Below are 20,195 nucleotides of genomic sequence, written 5' to 3'. Positions count from 1 at the left end.
CCAACCACTGAACCAAACGAGCTAGGGCCTAAAGCTCAATCTCGAAAACAGAAGTTAGGCACCAAGACAACATTCCAATTTATTCTCTCTCCTTACCTTGATATGTATTGAGTGCCCAGTGGGCGAGTGCAAACAGATTTGCGTTCCCCAAGCTTTCATTCTACAGCCCATTAACTCGCCCGAATGGTGCTCGCGTTCTGTGAAACACCTCTCCGCCTTGCACATGGCATCCTTCTTTGTCGGTACTTAACTCTGTGCTCACACAAGGCTCACGGCCCACAGCAACTACCCCACCATCAGCAGGTGAACTAGAGGGGCTTGCTGCCTGCTGACTCGTGGGATCTCACGGTGGAGCAGCATCACTATTGCTCTGGACTCCTCAGTGAAGAATTGCTTGCCACTCACGTCAATAACCAGACTACGGCTTAGACATTAGCAGCTTATTTAAATTATATCTTAAGAGACGGAGGTAGTTGTCTGATATGCATTTTAATCATCGGAATGGCTCTTGTGAACGGGACATTTATCAAAGAAGGAACTTAAAATATGTACCCATATATGCAGTTGGAGAATTTTATCTGGCTGGAAATAAATACATTTTGTAGCATAAAGAAGAAGAAGAAGAACAACAACAACAACACACAATGAGCCCTGGCCGGTGTGGCTCAGTTGGTTGGAGCGCTGTCATGTCTGCCAGGAGGTTGCATGTTTGATTCCGGTCAGGACACATACCTGGGTTTCGGGTTCTATCCTGGTTGGGTTCTAACTCTTGTTATTGCTGGTATGAATGTAAAATGGTGAAGCCACTGTAGAAAACAGTTTGGAAGTTCCTCAAAATGTTAAATATGAAATTACCTTATGACCCAACAAGTCCACTCCTGGGTATATCCCCCAAAAAATTGAAAACAAGTGTTCAAACAAAAACTTGCACACAGATGTTCATAGCAGCACTGCTCACAATAGCCAAAAGGTAGGAACAACCCAAATGGCCATCAACTGATGAATGGAAAAACGAAAGATGGTAAAACCATACAGTGCAATTTACTCAGCTATAAAAGAGAATGAAATACTGCCCTAACCGGTTTGGCTCAGTGGACAGAGCGTCGGCCTACAGACTGAAGGGTCCCAGGTTCGATTCCGGTCAAGCGCAGGTACCTTGGTTGCGGGCACATCCCCAATAGGGGGTGTGCAGCAGGCAGCTGATCGATGTTTCTCTCTCATCGGTGTTTCTAACTCTCTATCCCTCTCCCTTCCTCTCTGTAGAAAATCAATAAAATATATATTTTTTAAAAAAGAACGAAATACTGATGGATGCTACAACATGAAGAACCTTGAAAACCTTATGCTAAAATAAGCCCGTAACAAAAGACCACAGCATGTGATTCCATTTCTGTGAAATGCCCAGAGTAGGCAAATCTATCACGACAGAAAGTACATCAGTGGCTGTCTGGGGCTTACTGGGGAGGAGGCCAGGTAATAAATAGCTAAAGAATATGGGGTTTCTCTTTGTGGTGATGAAATGCTCTAGAACTGGCCGCGGCGATGGTTGTACCTATCGGTACTAAAAACCACTGAATTGTATACTTTAAATGGATAGTATGTGAATTACATCTCAATAAGCTGCTAAAAAAAAAATCATGGCGCAGAGTGCAGAACAAACCTGGGGTCTGGACAGGGCAGCGGGTACAGTCTCCAGGGGACAAAGAGCTGGCCACTTACATTTTGCCACCAACCCCGGATGACATGGAAAGATTAACTGCAAATTAACCTCAATAAAAAACAACAACAGATGGCACATTTGTGAAAACACGGCAGGAGGGGGGCAGAGGAAAGAGAGGGAGGGAGAAAGCAAACACGGTCAGATGCTAAGAATCGCTGGATCTGGGTGAAAGGTCGACAGGTTTTCCTTGTACTACCTACCTGTCAGCTTTTCTGTGATGGTTAAAAACTTTCACAATAAACACTTTCATTCTGAACTCTCAGGGGCTGAATCTCGAACAATCTGAGCAACAAAAGAAATAGCTGTTGTATTGGATTATAATCTATAATAAGTAAATATCTATGGGTCCTTATGATATATAAATAACTGAATAAATAAGTAAACAGGAGAGAGGGGCAGCTCGCTCATACACTGACTAATAAACGCAGAAAGAATGAAGGAACGGAAGAATCACCATTAAAACACGTCTGTAGTGCCCTAACCGGTTTGGCTCAGTGGCTAGAGCATCAGCCTGCGGACAGAAGGGTCCCAGGTTCGATTCCGGCCAAGGCCACGTACCTTGGTTGCGGGGATCCCAGGAGGGAGTGTGCAGGAGGCAGCTGATCGATGTTTCTAACTCTCTATCTCTCTCCCTTCCTATCTGTAAAAAAATCAATAAAATATATATTTTAAAAAATATCTAGTCCAAAATTAATACTGACCACCTCTAGAGAGGGGATTATACTAAGTAATTAACAATAAACATTTAAAAAAAAACCAAAACACGTCTGTAGTAACTGTCACAGGCAAGATCCATGGCTGGATACTAAAATTAGGAGGCAAAAGTTTGAGGAGAAACAGGATAGGTGCACAGTCCCCAAGTATCTTCCCCAAGATATTTATTAAGTGCAAATGAAAACACAGAGCATCGCAGGGGAGAAATGGGCAGACATGACCTCAACCACGTGATCAAGACTCACATCAATCACCAGGGACAGGACACACGGACACAGCGTACCTTCTGAGAAGGACACAGCATCACTCCCACGGGATTCCTACCCGAAATGCCCAACCGCAACCTAACCACGAGAAAATACCAGACAAACCCAAACAGAGGACACAGCATCACTCCCACGGGATTCCTACCCGAAATGCCCAACCGCAACCTAACCACGAGAAAATACCAGACAAACCCAAACGGACACACTGTACCTTCTGAGAAGGACACAGCATCACTCCCACGGGATTCCTACCCGAAATGCCCAACTGCAACCTAACCACGCTGACCTGGGTTCAAGACAAGGGAAACAGAGTGTAGCAAAAGGTTAAAATAACTGGCCAGTACTGCTGGGAGCCAAGATCAACAGTAATTAATATAAATTTGAGGAGTCTGGTCAGAAGGCTGAATGGGGCTTTTGATAGTCACAGGGCTGAATATCTGCGTTTTATTACCTGCTGATGACTCAATGGCCTAAAGCAAACTCCCCCAACCTGATAATCTTACTGTTTACTAAACATCACCTTTGATATGCCTGTTTGCGTTCCTAAAAGCAATTGTGTATTCTAGTAAATAAAAGCAGATGGGAACGGAGACTCAGTGGAACTTGGGCCCTTGTACCAAGCTCACAACTGGCTTCCCCCATAATTTCCAAATTTCTATTTCTTGTCTAGTGTATTAATCTGCGCGTCGGCCCTTTCTCCACGTCTTTGAACCTGCGGCGTGGCTTCACACAGTCCTCTTCAAAAATGTGAAGGTCGCGAAAGATAAGGAAAAAATGAGGAGCGGTGTATTGTCTGTACCCCAGGGGGCCCTACCAAGGCGTTAACAGGGCAATAAGCAAGGGGAAGGGTGGACAGGAACTCTGTACCGTTTTTGCAGCTTTTACGTAAGTCTAAAATTATTTCAAAATAAAAAGCTTTTAAAGTTCTCATACTTTAAAAAACCTCTTTGTATCGAAGGTGTCTATTGTTTGGAACTGCTTACACCAGTGGTCGGCAAATTCATTCATTAGACAACAGAGCCAAATATCAACAGTACAACGATTGAAATTTCTTTTGAGAGCCAAATTTTTTAAACTTAAACTATACAGGTAGGTACATTGTTATTTACTTCATTAGGGTACTCCTAAGCTGGCCTTTGCTCAAAACGTCCTCAATCTGATTGAGGTACGTTCGCTGAGGTCGACCCCTTCCAACTCTCCCCTCCACACACGTCTTGTATACTTGTTTCGTCTATCTCCTTTCGTTCATCCTCTCTGTATGTCCACCCCCCCCACTTCTTCTAACGCCACTTCTTCAAAATAGACTCGCCCAGGCCGAAAACCGACTTCTGCGCATGGGCCACGAAGTATCCATCGCACTGTACGTGCGCGCCCGCACGTGGTATTTTGTGGAAGAGCCACACTCAAGGGGCCAAAGAGCCGCATGTGGCTCGCAAGCCGCGGTTTGCCGACCACTGGCTTATACCAAGGGCTATGTGATGTGATGTGGCTGATAGGATGGTGCCGGCGGGGGGAGCATCCTCTCCCTGCTGGAAACAGTGGCTGATTCCCACCCGGGAAAGGTGAGGGGGGACTCAAGATGTGACTGTGGGTCCCCCCACCCATGGCATCTGGGCTGGAGGGAGCTGGCATGCTGAGGAAGAGGTGAGCGTGTCTGCCAGGGTCTTTGCTTATTTCTGAGACGAGGGAAGGCTCCGCAAAATGAAAAGAACAATAATGTAGAAGTTCACAGATGGGGCCTTCTTTGTGTCAAGCAATTGATATGACTCACTGTTTGAAACTACTGCATTTGTATTGTTTCTATACTTTAAGATGGCATGGATTAAATATTGGATGACATTTTAAATAGTTTTCCAATCTACTTAGTAACTTATTTTAACTAGGTTTTTTTAAAAATATATTTTATTGATTTTTTACAGAGAGGAAAGGTGAGGAATAGAGAGTTAGAAACATCGATGAGAGAGAAACATCAATCAGGCGCCTCCTGCACGCCCCCCACTGGGGATGTGCCTGCAACCAAGGTACATGCCCTTGACTGGAATCGAACCTGGGACCCTTGAGTCCGCAGGCTGACGCTCTATCCGCTGAGCCAAACCGGTTCTGGCATGGATTAAATATTGGATGACGTTTTAAATAGCTTTCCAATCTACTTGGTAACTTATTTTAACTAGTTTTGCATTAAGAGTGAGTAGGATCATTCAGGACCCTTTGCCTCTCCCGTCGCCCTGGTAATGAAGACCACCTCTGCCTCCTGGCCACTGCTGTTAATTTACTCTCTTATGGAGAACTTACGGTGAGCTCGCTGACCACCAGCCAGAGACCACGCTGACCTGGGCTCAAGACAAGGGAAACAGAGTGTAGCAAAAGGTTAACAACAGACTCTAAGTGGTGGGTGGGTAGGCGTTTACTGTAAAATTCTTTCAACTTTGCTTCGTATTTAAAATTTTTCATAATAAATTATTGTTGAAAAAAAGTCAAACTTCCAATGGGCATTTTGGGCATTCAACCCGCAAGCCCAGATTCACAGCCTCGGTGGGAGAACACGGGCAACGAGCCTAGGAGGCCCCGTTTGCAGAAAACCTCGCCCACGCCTGTTCCCTCTCCCCACAGGTGTCTGCCAGCGACAGGCCGCCTGAGGGAGCAAGCAGCAAATGGGGCGGCCTGTCGCGGCAAAGGCCTGGAGCCTGTGGAGACAGTCTCCACGTCAATACATTTTGGCTCTTCTGGGTCAAGCCAAGGCAGAACACGGGCAGCAGCACAGCCACTGTGTTTATTAGCTCCAAATGAATCCGGCGGTGGATGCCAGGGCTGACCAAGCAGCCCCAGCCCTGTCTGTACCCAGGTGGCTCTACCAAGGGTTGATGAATTCTCTTCTTCTGCCAAGTAGTAAAGGGCAGTGGCTACAGTCTGTCCTCTGGGCCATGGATCTGGGGTTTGCATTCTGGCTCTGTGAATTAGTAGTTCAGTGACCTTGGGCAGCTTCATTTACTTCTCTAAGCTTCAGCTGCCTCCTCTGTACAATGAGTAGTTGGCTCCTAGGGAGAATACATTAGATTAGTGGTTCTGAGTTAGGGTGATTTTGTCCCCTAGGGGACATTGGGAGGGAAGGTGTGACTGGCTACAGCCCAGTGGGCAGAGGCCAAGATGCTGCTAAGCATTCTACAATGCACAGTACAGCCCCCTGCAACTGAAATTATCCAGCTGAAAAGGTCAAAGTGCCAAGTCTGAAAACCCTGACTTAGATGGTACAAGTAACACACACGGCACAGGACCTGTAACACTGTGCAGTGCAGGTCTGCCATCACCACCACCTCCACCACCACAACCGCCACCATTGTCATTGTCATTATCACCATCACCACCATCATCACCACCACCATCATCATCACCACCACCATCACCACTACCACTGTCATCACCACCACCACCACCACCACCACCACCACCATCACCATCATCACCACCATCATCATCACCACCACGACCACCATCATCACCACCATTATCAACACCATCATCACTTGTGGCAGAATGCACGGGAGAACGATCAGCCAGCACTCTGAGGGAGGAAAGTTTAACCTTTATTTTGCAGATCTGCTAGTCCAAGGGAATTCCGGATCCAAAGCCTGAACTGAACTCTGACCTATATCTCCTCCTGTGGCGGGCCCCTGAGGGTCCCTGCAACTCTGCCCAAGTCGGCTGTGGCGGGCCCTGGGGTTAGTTAGGCTCTGCAGCTCTGCCCAAGTCAGTCAGAGTGGGGAAGTAAGACTACAGTTTTAACCAGATACTGAACTAGGTTGCAAGCCCCCCCATTTTCCTTTTCATCACCATCACCACCATCACCATCACCAACACCAACACCAACACCACCATCACCATCACTGTCATCATAACCACTGTCATCATCACCAATGCTGTCATCATCATATTGACCACCACCACCATCACCATCACTACCACCACCACCATCATCACCGTCACTGTCATCATCACCATCGCTGTCATCATAACCACTGTCATCATCACCATGATCACTGTCATCAGTATTACTAGCCCTGGAATTCCCAGTACCCAGAAGAGCACAGGCAGGAGGCCCTCACAGGGGACACAGCCTCGTGCAGAAGACTGAAAGGTCAGTAATACCAGCTCTCGATCCTTTTTCTTCATCGCGTATTATGATTGGAATATGTGCACTTATTTCTTTGTTGACTTGTTCACCGCTGTAAGGTCCACGGGGACAGAGGCGCCCCCGTTTTCTTTGCTGTGTACACTCAGTGCGGGTTGCACATGAGCGGATGAATCCCGATGAACCAGACACTGGCTCTAATAAACGCCGGACTGTACAAGGAATAGCAAGTGCAGGTGCCGTTAAAATTCCTCTCTGAGGCAATCCCAGAGGGCCTCAAGGAGGAGAAGCGCCGGGTCGAGGGCTAAAGGGAAAAAGCAGGGACTTGGCAGGCATTGGACAGGCATTCCAGGAAGAGAGCCATCCTGGAAAAGCTGCCAGAAAGGAAGAGGCCTCTGGGAATCTCAGAGCTGGAAAGTAACTCAGAGAACAGCTAGCTAAGGTCACGGGCGATTCGGACACCAAGCTTCCTGGCACCAACTTTGGGCGGTGAGATCAGGACCTGGGACCTCCTGGGAGCCCATGAAAATAGCAAAATGCACCTCGATTCTCAAGTTTTCATCTAAGTTAGGCTAATGACCGAGGAAAGTGAACATAGATTCCCCCCGCCCCTACACACACATCCCCCAACACCCAGGCACCAGGAGTGTGGCCACAGGCAGCCGGCCCAAAGGCGAACTGTCTCTGATGTCATTCTATGCCGTATGTATTATTTTACACCAATGCTCTGCCCCGCCTAAGTGACACCCTCCCAAAGTGTCGTCCAGTGAAACTGCTGTTCAGAATGATGCAAACTCTAGCTTTATGCAATAACAGCAGTAACAGCCGCTAGCACGTGTACAGCACCTTGCCTGCATCGTAGCTCATGTAACCCCCACCAGAACACTCTGGGTGCTGTCGGTACCCCCACCTTACAGAGGCACCCAGCACACTGCATGGTGCGGCCCCACACCGAGACAGGGGGAAACCGACCGTGAGTTCTTTTCCCAAGTTGCAGTCTCACTCCTACAGTCAGTACCAGTGCGTGAGTTTGGAATCAGGCTCTGCTCATTCCAGCCGTACAATCTTGGCACTGAATCCCCCCACATCCTATTTCCTCTTGTGTATAACGGAGGTAAGACAGTGATGGCGAACCGGTGACACGCGTGTCAGAGGTGACACGCGAACTCATTTTTTTGGTTGATTTTTGTTAAATGGCATTTAAATATATAAAATAAATATCAAAAATATAAATCTTTGTTTTATTATGGTTGCAAATATCAAAAAAATTCCTGTATGTGACACGGCACCGGAGTTAAGTTAGGGTTTTTCAAAATGCTGACACGCCGAGCTCAAAAGGTTCGCCGTCACTGAGGTAAGAACACCTCCCTCCACAGGTTGTGTCCAAGGTGAACTCCGATGACAGAGTAAAAGTACCCGACACGGTGCCGAGCACACAGGAAACCCTCAGAGGAAACCAAAAACACCCACCCTGTTTTTCAAACCAAGCCCGTCTCTGAACCCCTGGTGAACGTCTCTGCGCTGGAGGGAAGAAATGGAAGAGGGAAACAAAAAGATCCACGACCCAGATGACCGCAGGCCCGCTGGTGAATGAAATCTCGGCCGGGGGCCCTCGGCCAGGCCGCCTGGGTCAAACTGTAGGGCAGGAAACTGCGAGCTTCCTCCTCAGGAACTCTGTGCTCAGACAAGAGCTTCCTCCAGCTGGCCCCACCCACTTCCCCCAGAACAGTCCACACTGAGCCAGAAGCTCCAGGAAGAGGCCCAGGGGGCCGGCTGGGAAAGATGGGCACCTCCCTCCCAGGTCACCTCTGACCTGCCCCCCTGCTCAGCTCCCACTGCCTCCCCCAGAGAGACCAAAGCTTGGCCCCTGCACCGCAGACCCGCCTCTCTCCAGTGTCTCTAGGCTGCTACTAGAGCCAGCGGGAGGCAGGCTGGCTGGCCATCCTGCTTCTAGTCTGGGGGCCCACTACAAACAAATGAGTCAGTTCAGATACCACTCCCCTCCTCAAGCGCCTGCCATGGCTCCCACTGCCCCTGAATTAAGGTCAGAGTCCATACCCTGAGATGCATGGTCTTCCACAGATAGTCCAAACCCACCCTCCAGTCCCCCCAGGACTCACAGGTTGGAGCCAAAATGGATTATGCCAAGATCTGCACGCCCATTTCTGAGTCTGTAAATAGGAATTCACCTCTCCCATCTCCACCTAGCTGGATCCGACGCCTCCCCCACTCCACCTGACTCTCCCACAAGCCCTCTCCTTTCCTCGTCTCTGAATCCCTCCACCACGCTGCCCCCACACTTCAGGTAAGGCCATGCCACCTGCCACCCCCCATGGCCTCCGCACTGTTCTTTACTTACTATTTCCCTTTAAACCAACTCCCTCTTTTACTTAAATTTATTTTCAAAGGAAAATTTATATCTCCGCCATAAACAGAAAACCATATCATCTCCCATAGACAGAAGGCAAATGAAGAAAAGAGTTATGTTCAAATATACAGGAAAATAAACACAGTCATTAAAATGTTTTAAATGCGTCTATTTGTAATAGACTTAATATTGCTGTACAATGTACTTCAAATCCTCTCACACTCTAAGAAATACTGCCCTTGTTTGTCTGGCCCTGTCTCACAGTTACCTGGGGACTTGTCACGGTTTTGTCCTGGTTGATCCCCAATAGCACTTGGGGGCACAGATCCTGCCGCCCCTCTCACAGTGCCTACACATAGCATGACACGCAATAAAAATATTTATGGAACAGAATGTTCCAGTTCTCAGTCATATTAACATGGTCCCATTCTCTGCCGGGCCCTAAGCCCATCTGATGTCCAACTTTTTACCAAAACGCTATACATGCCTTCCGCGCGCTACCCCCAAATCAACCCCTGACCACGGAGGTCTCTCGGAGCATGACACGGGACATGTAGCGACGGTCAAGGAGGTGCCTCGGACCCTCCCAGATCTTCTCGGATGCTCCCAGATCTTCTCGGACCCTCCCAGATCTTCTGGGACCCTCCCAGATCTTCTCGGACCCCTGCTGCCCCTTCCTCTGAAGCAGCAGGACCCGACAACCAGGAAAAGCAAGTCTCCAGTCAACCATTAACCAACACTCCCCCAGCAGACACACACCCTCCCCGGAGCTAGCAAAGTTCTGGGAAAACCCTGTATGAACTGGGTCCCTGGCTCCAGGAAATACAAGTCACCTTCCTGTCCCCTCGGGGCCAGAGACCCCAAAACACCTACCAGGAACAGAGGGGGGCTTCTCCAGGCCTGACCTGCTGGTGCCCCAGCCGGGAGGAGGCGGTCCCTCCCTCCCACCACACAGCTGTCAGGGGCGACCCTGATGAAGATCTGAATCACTCAGACTTAAGTCAATAAGTGGCAGCCACCGGGGAAGGCCCAGCTGGAGCCAAACCAAGGCCTGGATTCTCCTGGGTGGACGGAAGCCTGGCCACGGCCAGCCACGGCCCATGTGCTGGAGACCGAGTCCCCTGCCAGCGCAGTCTTCTAACAGGGAACAGACACGGGATATTTCTTATCAGAGGGAGGGCTCTGTTGGGGGCGTTTGCATTCTTTCTGGTGTTACTGTTTTTTTGTCTGGCCACTTTTAAGACGTTCAAGGATATTTCTGTTAGGGTACATTGCATGGAAAGTCTCCACAATATTTATCCCCAGCGGACATGCACGGGGCGGCAGCATCTCATCACTGCCTGAAGCCTCAGCGGCCGGGGGTGGGACGCCGACCCAATTAGTCAGGTGTGGCTCCCCAGGAAGAAGGTAAACTGAGGCACGGATAATGTGACCAATGTTGTAAGCAGAACCTCCCAAATGCAGCTCAAGGGGGACAAGGGTGGTGAAGCAAGCCTGTGCGGAGCTGGGGAGGGCCTGCTCCCCGACACCTGCCTAGGTGAGAAGGAAGAGGACAAGGGTCTCCATGCTGACCTCACAGTGCAAACAAGCTAATGACGGAAAAAATGTTGTAGAGACTAAAAAAAACAAACCAAAAACTAAAACCCCACCACTTCCGGCAACCTGTCCCCCATGGACAACAAAAGCAGGTGCTACTGAGAGGCACAGATCAACACTCCTCCTCGATGTGAATGTGGCTGAAGTCGACCAATTAGAATATCCCCGCCCTCCGGGCACAGTGACTGGCTGAGGGCTGAGCGTGTGGCCCAGGCCCAGCAGTACAGAGTCCTCCCTAGGCTCTCACCACAGTTACTGGAAAATGCCCTCTTTCCCTGTGAGAACCACGTTGGCCTGGGATGGCCAACGGCCACCTTGCCGTCTCTTGGAAACAGCCTGAAAATGGAGCCAAGCGGAGCTGAAGGGTGGAGGGCATAATCCCGATGGCACTGCCAACTGCTGGATCCAGCCGCACCCAAACCACCACGTTGACTCCCAAGGGCATGCCCTTTTTGCTTATGTTGGTTTGAGTTGGATCTTTGGGATTTGCAATCAAGGGTCCTAAGTATGTCGGCTATTGAGAAATGGGGAGGAGTAGGAATGCACCACCCAGTGAGCCTGGCTTTTGTTCTTTTCTTTTTCAATCTTCACCCGAGGACATGCTTAGAGAGAGGATGGGAGAGAGAAACATCGATGTGAGAGAGAAACATAGACCGCTGCCTTCTGTATGCTCCCTGGCTGGGGATCAAACCAGCAACCCAGGTATGCGCCTGACCAGGAATCGAGTCCAGGGGGCAAAGGCCGTGTGCTCTCCCCGGGCCAGCTCCCACCCCTCCGGGGCCACTCAGCTCTCCCCCTGCCTGCTTGGGCCCCTCTCACCCCATCCCTGCTCCACTCACAAATCTGCTGCCTCTCCCTCTGCTGCCCAAATCAAGCCCGTGGGCCAAGCCCCCACCTTTCCTGGTGCAGCTGCTCCTGCACCCAGCCCCAGCCCTAAGGGCACCCCAAGTCATGCTGTCTTCTCTCACCTCCAGCCCCGCCTCACTGCTTCTGCTCCTGCCCCCCTCCCCCGGCCCCAGATGTCCCTCACCTCCACCTCACCCTTCCAGACCCCCAAAGGGTGCTGTGCCATGAAGACCTGACCTCCCCTTCCCTCTGGAAGCAGCGCCTCCTCCTCCGAAGTCCCCTGGCTCCCCACCTGTCCCCTCCCTTCGGCTCTCAGCATTTGCCGCCCTGTGTTACGTTTATGTCTTTATCTTCTACTGGGCAGTCTGCATCTGCTCCATGTTCATGCCCTGTTTATCCTTTCATTCATTCATTCATTCATTCATTCATTCATTCATTCATTCCACAAACAGGCATTGAGCACCGATGACGTGCTGGACCCCGGGCGAGGGCTGAGGACGCCATGAGGAGCACGCCAGGCGCTGTCCCTGCCACCCTGGAACCCACGTCCTGGGAGGGGGAACGCTGAACAAACAGACGTAAGTAACTGCATCAGCACAGGCTGTGATACCGGCTGCAGAGAAAGGAGAGGGCACAGGACGCGGGAGCTCTGATGTGAGGGAGAGGCGGGGCGGGCAACTCTGAGGAAGTCGTTAAACGGACCGGAGAGCTGAGCAGACTGGGTCAGGCGCCCCTTCTCGCTAAGTATCTGCGGGCAAGCGGGGGACTGTGAGGAGTCAGACGCCCCCCGTGCGTCCCATGTCTCTGCCAACTTACCCCCTCATCACCCTGACAGGTCACTCCAACTGGCACCTCGGTTGGGCGGGGGGCGGGGGTTCCCAGCAAACACAGATCGACAGGACATTCCACAATGCCACCCTGCAGAGGTGGTCTGCGCACAGCTCCCAATATGGCACCACCCCCAGTGCTGAAAGGCAAGGGGGCTTCGTCCTGCGTGCCGACTCCAAGTCACGGCCATGGCTGCCTGGCACACCACGCTGGGACTGTGCGGCCTCCCGGGCCTCCGTGGGAACCGGCCGTGAGTGATCCGTGGGGTCCACGCGGGAGCGGGAGCGGCGGCATATGTGCCACACATTTCCTCCCTCTCGGGGCCGCACAATGACCACCCAGGCAAGAAATTTCCTGCCGATTAATTGCCTGGAAAAGCACTGGGCCTCTGGCATCCTTTGCATTATGGGCCCCATGAACCGTGCGCATAATATTTTTTTTTCCTGCTTGGATTGCTAATTAGCTCAGAGCTACATCTGTGGTTCAAATAGAGAAACGGCTCTGTGGCCTGAGGATGTATCTAACTCTCGCCCCGACTCTGACCTTCTAGCTCATCTGCATTTTTCCTCATCTTACTTTTATGGGTTTCTCTGTAATGACATACACATAGACATATGCAAACACATATAAAATAGCTACGTCTGGCTCTGGCATATAGTACCTATTTTATCTTCTTTTATAAAGACACTAGAGGCCCGGTGCACAAAAATTTGTGCACTCGGAGGGGAGGGGGGTCCCTCAGCCTGGCCTGTGCCCTCTCGCAGTCTGGGACCCCTCAGGAGATAACGACCTGCTGGTTTAGGCCTGCTCCCGGGTGGCAGAGGGCAGGCCTAATCCCTAGGTGCAGCCCCGGGTTGGGCTCAGAGCAGGGCCAATTGGGGAATTGGGGCCCCGCCCCCTGTCATGCACAGAGCAGGGAGGATTGGGAGGTTGCGATGCCACCCTCAGTCACGCTCAGGGTAGGGCCGATTGGGGGGTTGGGGCGCCACCCCGTCACACACAGAATAAAAAAGCTCTGAGGCCTCTGCTGCTGAAAGAAGGTATCTGGTTTGTTTAGGTTCTATAATCGAAACAATGTATAACTCCAGCTCTGAGATCCCAGCTCGCTGAAAGCTGGTTTCTGGGGTTTTGTTTAGCTTCTATATTTGTTACAATGTTTTTTAAACTGCAGGCTCAGAGGCCGGCAAGGCAGGAGGGGAACATTGGAGTCCTCCGTCACTGAAGCAAGCAAGCCTCATGTTAGTTTCAAGCTGCCTGGCTGCTGGCCGCCATCTTGGCTGACAGTTAATTTGCATATCTCGCTGATTAGCCAATGGGAAGGGTAGCGGTCGTACGCCAATTACCATGTTTCTCTTTTCTTAGATAGGATATTTCTGTATTTCTTACATGTCCAAGCAATAGACAGCTCTTCTGTGGGCCTCTTGCCTCCTCTAAGGAACAAGGTGAGGGAATTAATGACGAGACGGATGGATGACAGACAGGAAAATCCAGGAAAAAGGAGACCGTCTCTGCCGGAAAGAATGTAGACCCTCACGGCTCTCGGTGTGAATAGAGTCTGGGATTAGCAATAACCCCAGCTCTGACCAGCTACGTGACCGTGAGGGGGAAACATTACTCACGCACACCCCTCCCCACGGCCAGGCAGCCTGAGGTTTCATCAAGTGTTCGCCGCACTCGCCGCAGCAATCTGCCCCACTCGCTTACGCGGTTGTAACCGAGTGGAACAGAGAGGAGTGACTGCTCATTGGCGGTGAGGCGCCGGCGACGTGCCCGCCACCCACTGGGCTCTCCTCGGTCCTGGGAGCAGCGTGCTGGGCAAGCACACGGCTGTCCCCAAGAAGCTACCAAGCCACTCGGCCTCCCACACACGCTGCAGGGATTCAAAGAGAAATGAGCCTTCCGAGGCCATATCTGCATGGGGCCTTCTTCCTCCTCCCCCGCTCTGATGTCTGAGAGCACTGTGACCGACGGGCTTCAATTTCCTGCTTCTCACAGCAAGAGAAAGGGCCCCATCCGGGGTCAACCACACTGCTCAGGACTGGAAGTGGCTGCCCCTGCAGAGAGGGCCGGGGGGGCTCCTGGTCCCCTCCACACCCTCCCCCACTCCCCCACTCCCCCACTCCCACCCGGTAGTCTCCTTCCTGACCACAGTGCCCCCTGCAGGAAAACAGAGCACACGGCACGCATTACCTGCAGACCAGCTGAGCGGGAATGTGCTGCGTGGACACAGTGGGGCTCTGTGAGGTCCCTGGCAGCCGACCCTCCCACCGGGACTTCTCAGACGCCGCCTGTCCCCTCCTGTCCCCAATCAGAGGCCCATTTATTCCACGATCCCCAGGGTTTCCAGGACCTGAATCAGCACCACTGAGTTTCACACAGCAGGTGAGAATAAGACAATGACAATAACCGGGGTCCTTTTCAACAAGTTTTGCAGCCGGGCACGGGAACTCACAGAGCTCACAGTCACAGCAAGACTAATTCTACATCCCAGACTGTTCCCTGCCCAGTCAGGGTCGAAAGTGGAGGCGACAGGGGAGGGGATGGACAGAGGGCTGTCTTTGTTCAAGTGACAAAATAAGGCCTCATGTAGTCTACCCCCCAGCGAACACGGACCCCGGGTGGTGAGTTACCAAAGTGGGGGAGGGCCCTGGCCGGTTTGGTTCAGTGGACCAAAGGGTCCCGGGTTCGAGTCTGGTCAAGGACATGTACCTCTCTGGCCCAGGCCCTGGTTGGGGTGCATGCGGGAGGCAACCAATCGATGTGTTTCTCTCACATCGATGTTTCTCTCTGTCTTTCCCTCTCTCTTCCACTCTCCCTAAAAACCAATGGGAAAATATCCTCGGGTGAGGATTAACAACAACAAGAGAAAACAAGTGGGGGAGGGACTTCGACATAAGGTAACGGGTAGCCCATCTGCTGTCCCCTCTTCTCCTGGCCGTACTGTGGCTGCTCAGTTGCCCAGAAGCCCCGAGTTCATACTGTGACCAGCCCCCCCGGGCCCAGCTGACTGTGCTAGGGGTGCACCCGGCCCAAGCTGGCATGCCGAGGTCTCTCCCTTCACAATCTGGGAAAAGGGCTAAGAGACCGAGTCTCGACTCAAGTGCTCTCTGGCACAGTTGGATGCAAACTTAGGAGCTGATGGAGGGGCAGCTTCCCCACTGGGAAATGCCATGGAAATGAAAGGTGGTCCCTGTGAGAGGAAGAAGAGGGGGAGCCAAAGGGGACTAACGCAAAGGCCAGGTGGCGAGAGGGCTCAGGGGTCCCCCCTGGTCCATGTGCTGAATTCAGCCCTTCCAGGGGCCTGGGCTTCTGCGAGATACTTCGTGTCCCGGCAATAAATCCCCATTTTTGTTCAATCTCTTTCCATAAGGCAAGAACCAGGCCTGCCTTGTTCAGCACTATATCCCCAGAGGCAGCATATGCCTGGCACACAGGAGCCTTTAAAAAAAGACTTACAGCCGAAACCGGTTTGGCTCAGTGGATGGAGCGTCGGCCTGCGGACTGAAGGGTCCCGGGTTCGGTTCCGGTCAGGGGCATGTGCCTGGGTTGCGGGCATATCCCCGGTGGGAGATGTGCCGGGGGCGGCTGATCGATGTTTCTCTCTCATCGATGTTTCTGGCTCTCTGTCTCTCTCCCTTCCTCTCTGTAAAAAATCAATAAAATATATTAAAAATAAATAAATAAATAAAAAATAAATAAAAAAAGACTTACTGGGCGAATGAGTAAAGCTCAGCCTAAGGCAAGCTGAATTGCTGGTGTCCATTCTTCACCCCTCGCAACAACATGAGATAGCCACACTCTGGCACGGCCTCATGGTGGGCAGTGGACTCCCCGCCCCTTGGCTTGAGAATGGTCGCATGGCTTGCTTTGGCCAAGGGGATGCTGATGGATATGATGTGAGCAAAGGTTTGAAATGGGCTTGTGTGCAACTGAGCTTGCTCTCTTGCACTCCTGCCTGTCACCATGACGCACATGTGCCTTGGTGGTCACCGGGCCAGTGGGATAACCGGTACATGGAACAGACCTAACCCCAACTTATAGCTCGAAACCAACCAAGTCCCACTGCCAGCAGCCTAAGTCAGCCAAGCTTCACCCAACCCACAGGTATGTGTGGGCAGATTAAATGCTTATTGCCATATGCCAATGGGTTTGGGGTGGCTTGTTATGAAGCAATATTGTGGCAATAGATGACGGAGACGTATGTCCTGGCAACTCTGAAGAATGGGACAAGTCCTGGGGTAGGTCTTACATCTTGTCCTCCATATGGCCCACAGCTGAGTCCACAATGATTCTATGGATAGATCCACACCCCTCCTCCAGACTATGAGATAAACTTCCCAGAATTCCACAGTCCCACAGCTAGCCTCCTGGAGCAGTCCAAAACGTACTAAGCACTGACACAGTGCCAGGCGCATAGTAGGTACTTCATGAGAGTTAGTTTTTGTCTTCCTCTCCCCACCCTCTCCCCAACTCCATCACTAGGCCCCCGAAAGCACATCTCCAAAGGCAGAAAAACCTTCAGCTTTTTTCTTTGCAGAGGCTAGGGAGGAGGGTGCACCCTAACCCACCCTGGGGCCTCCCCCTCCTTACTGCCGCCATTAATCCCCCAAACGCAGGTACCGAGGAGGGGACAGGGACACAGGCAGGCAGAGCACGCCGCCTTACATTGTAACTGTGATTCAGTGTGTGATCTACATTATATTTTATTCATTCAAAATTTATAACTGTCTGTTTCAAGGAGAGCTTGAGGCAGCGTAGGGGCTGAAAGTAATAAAAAATAAACAACTTAAGGATCAAAGAGAATAGAGGCCAGGCCGAAAGCAGGAAGAGGAGATGTCACCATAAATCTGAGGATTAAACTGAGCAACACATCTGACTCTCAGCTTCCCCGCAGCCGCCGACACAGGGCAACTACGTGGGCTACAGAGTCAACATAAAAGCCAAGCGCGGCCCCCGCGTCGGCGTGTGAGCCCCACTCACACGGAGCTCCAGCCCAAAGGGTCAGGCCAACTAGGAGGGCAGCAATCCTAACAGTAATGACCACATCCACGCGGCAAGCACTGCTCTACACGCTTTGCCCAAGACTCCTCATTGACACAGATACTAGCATGCCTTCCATTTTACAGATGAGGAAACCGAGGCCCACCGAGTGAGGAAATGGTGGAGCCAGGATGAAGAGCTGCACGTCTGAACCCAGAGTTCAAGCCCTTAACCACGAAGCCACCCAGCTTCTGCTTTGTTCATGCTGGACGCGCCCCCACCCCAGCCTGCAGACCCTGAGCACTGAGCCTCTACTCTTCCCTGCTGAGGCCTCATCCCCCTCAACTCTGAAGAGCTCCATCCCGAGACGTCAGTCACAGGCTTATTCGCCTGTTTGTCAGGAGCCATTACCTGCTGGTGAGCCCCTTGCAGACAGCCGGCCTGGATTCCCGCCTCCAAGCTCTGGAGATGCATCTGGCCTTCCTCCCCCGACGACACCTGCACTCAGCGCATGCTGCTTGCCACAGGCCCTCCTCCGAGCGCATCTCCCCCCAGCTCCTCCCAGTCCGCCTCCCTGTGCTGTCCACCCGCCAGGCATGTCCCGGATTCCAACACTAACACCCAAAGACGCCACATTCTACATTGGTCAGCACAGCCACCACTGACAGTGACGGGCAGTGAATGACCCCTAGGCAAGACCCCTGAAGTGCAACCCTTCGCCCCCTACACGGCTGCTGTGCGAGCCCACACTCGGAACGTCAGGTCCACAGAAGGCGAGGCCCGCCTACACTGAGTCCCGGCTGCCCCCTTGGCCCGTCCTCTCTGCCTTGACCTCAGAGAGGGACTGGATGCAAAGTCTCAATTCTTTAAAATCAATTTAGATTCCACGGAGGACTTCCTCGCTTCCCAGATCACCCCTTTGCTGCACAAATGATCCCCATTACCCTGCCGGGGGCGACCCAGCTCACCTTCTGACACCCAGACCAGAAGACGGGCTGGTGGGACGTCTGAGGCCATCCCAGCCCACCCGCCCGCCCCTTCACGGAGAAGCTTCTCGTCCACCTGGTTGAAACCAGCAGACCAAACTGATGATCCTACAAGATGCTCCGCATTCCTTTGCTAGAAAGTCTCCATCATGAGCCACACAAATCGCAGCCCTCTTCCACATGCTGCCCTCGTATGACATTCAACCGCAAGCATGACTGGCAGACCAGCGTGTCCACGGCACCTGCATCGCTGGCCAAGCAAGATCCCCAGAGCAGTTAGTTAACTCCCTGCCCCGGGGTACCCTCAAGATGGGGAGACTTTATGGTAAAGAACCTGTTTCTGCTGAGCTCAAGGCAAAAGCCTGCGCAGCCCAGAGAGTGCGAGAACGGTCTAGGCTGGGTCCTCGGCCCCCAAGCTGTGGTTCCTGTGAATGAGGAAACCCCGCAGCAGGACGGGGACTGGCGGACAGAGATCAGCAACGGGCTCTCGGGAAAGGCCAGGGAAGGACAACCGGGGAGACACAGACAGCCTGGCGGCTGCTCGGAGCCATCAGAGGTGAGAGAGCCTTTCCCATTCGCCCCTGACCTTTGCCGGGGGACTGCACCCGTGGCACCTTCCCCTGGATCAAACACGTTCCCAGACCCGGACGTTCACGAGGACAAGCGCTGTGACGACGCAGAGGCCTGTCGAATTGGGTCATTTCCTGTCACTAATCCAGGTGACGCGGTGATATTAAAAAAGAAACAGGAGCGAACTCATTGCATTTTTTACTTTGGATTTTGTCTTTGGGTGGTGTTTATTTTCAGGGATTTAGACACCGGAAGAGCCGCTGGGTCCTTCCTTTTTTTACTTTTAAATGAGGCCCCACTTAGAGCAGAACTAGTGCGACGTTGAGACTTCTTAGGCAAATGGTCTCTGGGGTCTGGCCACTGTTTTCTGGTAACTGCGCCCAACACCCCTCATCTGGCCCCCTGTGCTCCACACCAAGGAGCAGGAAACGTGAGCCTGGTTTCCACAAATGGAGTCCAGAAAATTACATGCACGCCCACAGTTCACCTTCTAAATTAAGTCCATGTTCGCCATTAACTGTCCACAGGGGACTCACAGGAAATTGGTCCAAAAGTGGGAACTAAATTTAAAGTTAGGGGGGGAAAAAACCTTCATCAGGCCCAAATGTTTGAAGTAGCTTTACCACAGCTTTTAAAGTTAGATGTAAAGCGACTACCTGTTTGAGAGTTCACCTTGTGAGCCCAGGAATCCAAGTGTTCTATGTAAAAACCCGGGGAACTGATTAAAGACAGCTTCTGCCCTGAGTTTTAGCAATATGAGCGTCACTCTCCACTGAGGAATGGAGGGAGGGAGGGGAGAAAAGGAAAGGGAAGGGAGATAGAGAGGGCGAGGAAAAGGCAGAGGGAAAGAGGGAAAGAGGGAAAGAGGGAGAGAGAGAGAGAGAGAGAGAGAGAGAGAGAGAGAGAGAGAGAGAGAGAGAGAGAGAGAGAAACACTGATGTGAGAGAGACACATCAATTGGTTGCCTCCCGCATGTGCCCCAACCAGGGCAGGGATTGAACCTGCAACCCAGGTACGTACCCTTGACCGGGAATCGAACCTGTGACCCTTCCGTTTGCGGGCTGATGCTCTAATCCAGTGATGGCGAACCTTCTGAGCTCGGCGTGTCAGCACTTTGAAAAACCCTAACTTAACTCTGGTGCCGTGTCACATAGAGAAATTTTTTGATATTTGCAACCATAGTAAAACAAAGACT

At 51.8% G+C, this 20,195-nt stretch overlaps 1 protein-coding gene across 4 annotated transcripts in view; it reads right to left on the bottom strand.

Moving 5' to 3' along the window:
* The window catches only part of RPH3AL (rabphilin 3A like (without C2 domains)), a 133,733-nt gene that overhangs the window by 96,555 nt on the left and 16,983 nt on the right, over nucleotides 1-20,195 (bottom strand). For 3 of the 4 annotated variants that reach the window (XM_036340948.1, XM_036340952.1, XM_036340951.1), the window contains exon 1: nucleotides 10,068-10,186. The exons of the other annotated variant lie outside the window; for it this stretch is intronic. The gene's annotated coding sequence lies outside the window, so the exon portion shown is untranslated. Of the gene's footprint in view, nucleotides 1-10,067; nucleotides 10,187-20,195 lie in introns of those variants that run through there. 4 annotated transcript variants of the gene reach the window in all.

The sequence above is a fragment of the Myotis myotis genome, unplaced genomic scaffold (genome assembly GCF_014108235.1).
Source record: "Myotis myotis isolate mMyoMyo1 unplaced genomic scaffold, mMyoMyo1.p scaffold_m19_p_17, whole genome shotgun sequence".
Lineage (NCBI taxonomy): Eukaryota > Metazoa > Chordata > Mammalia > Chiroptera > Vespertilionidae > Myotis > Myotis myotis.
Note: the sequence above shows the minus strand (reverse complement) of the source record. Positions and strands in the feature narration are given on the sequence as shown.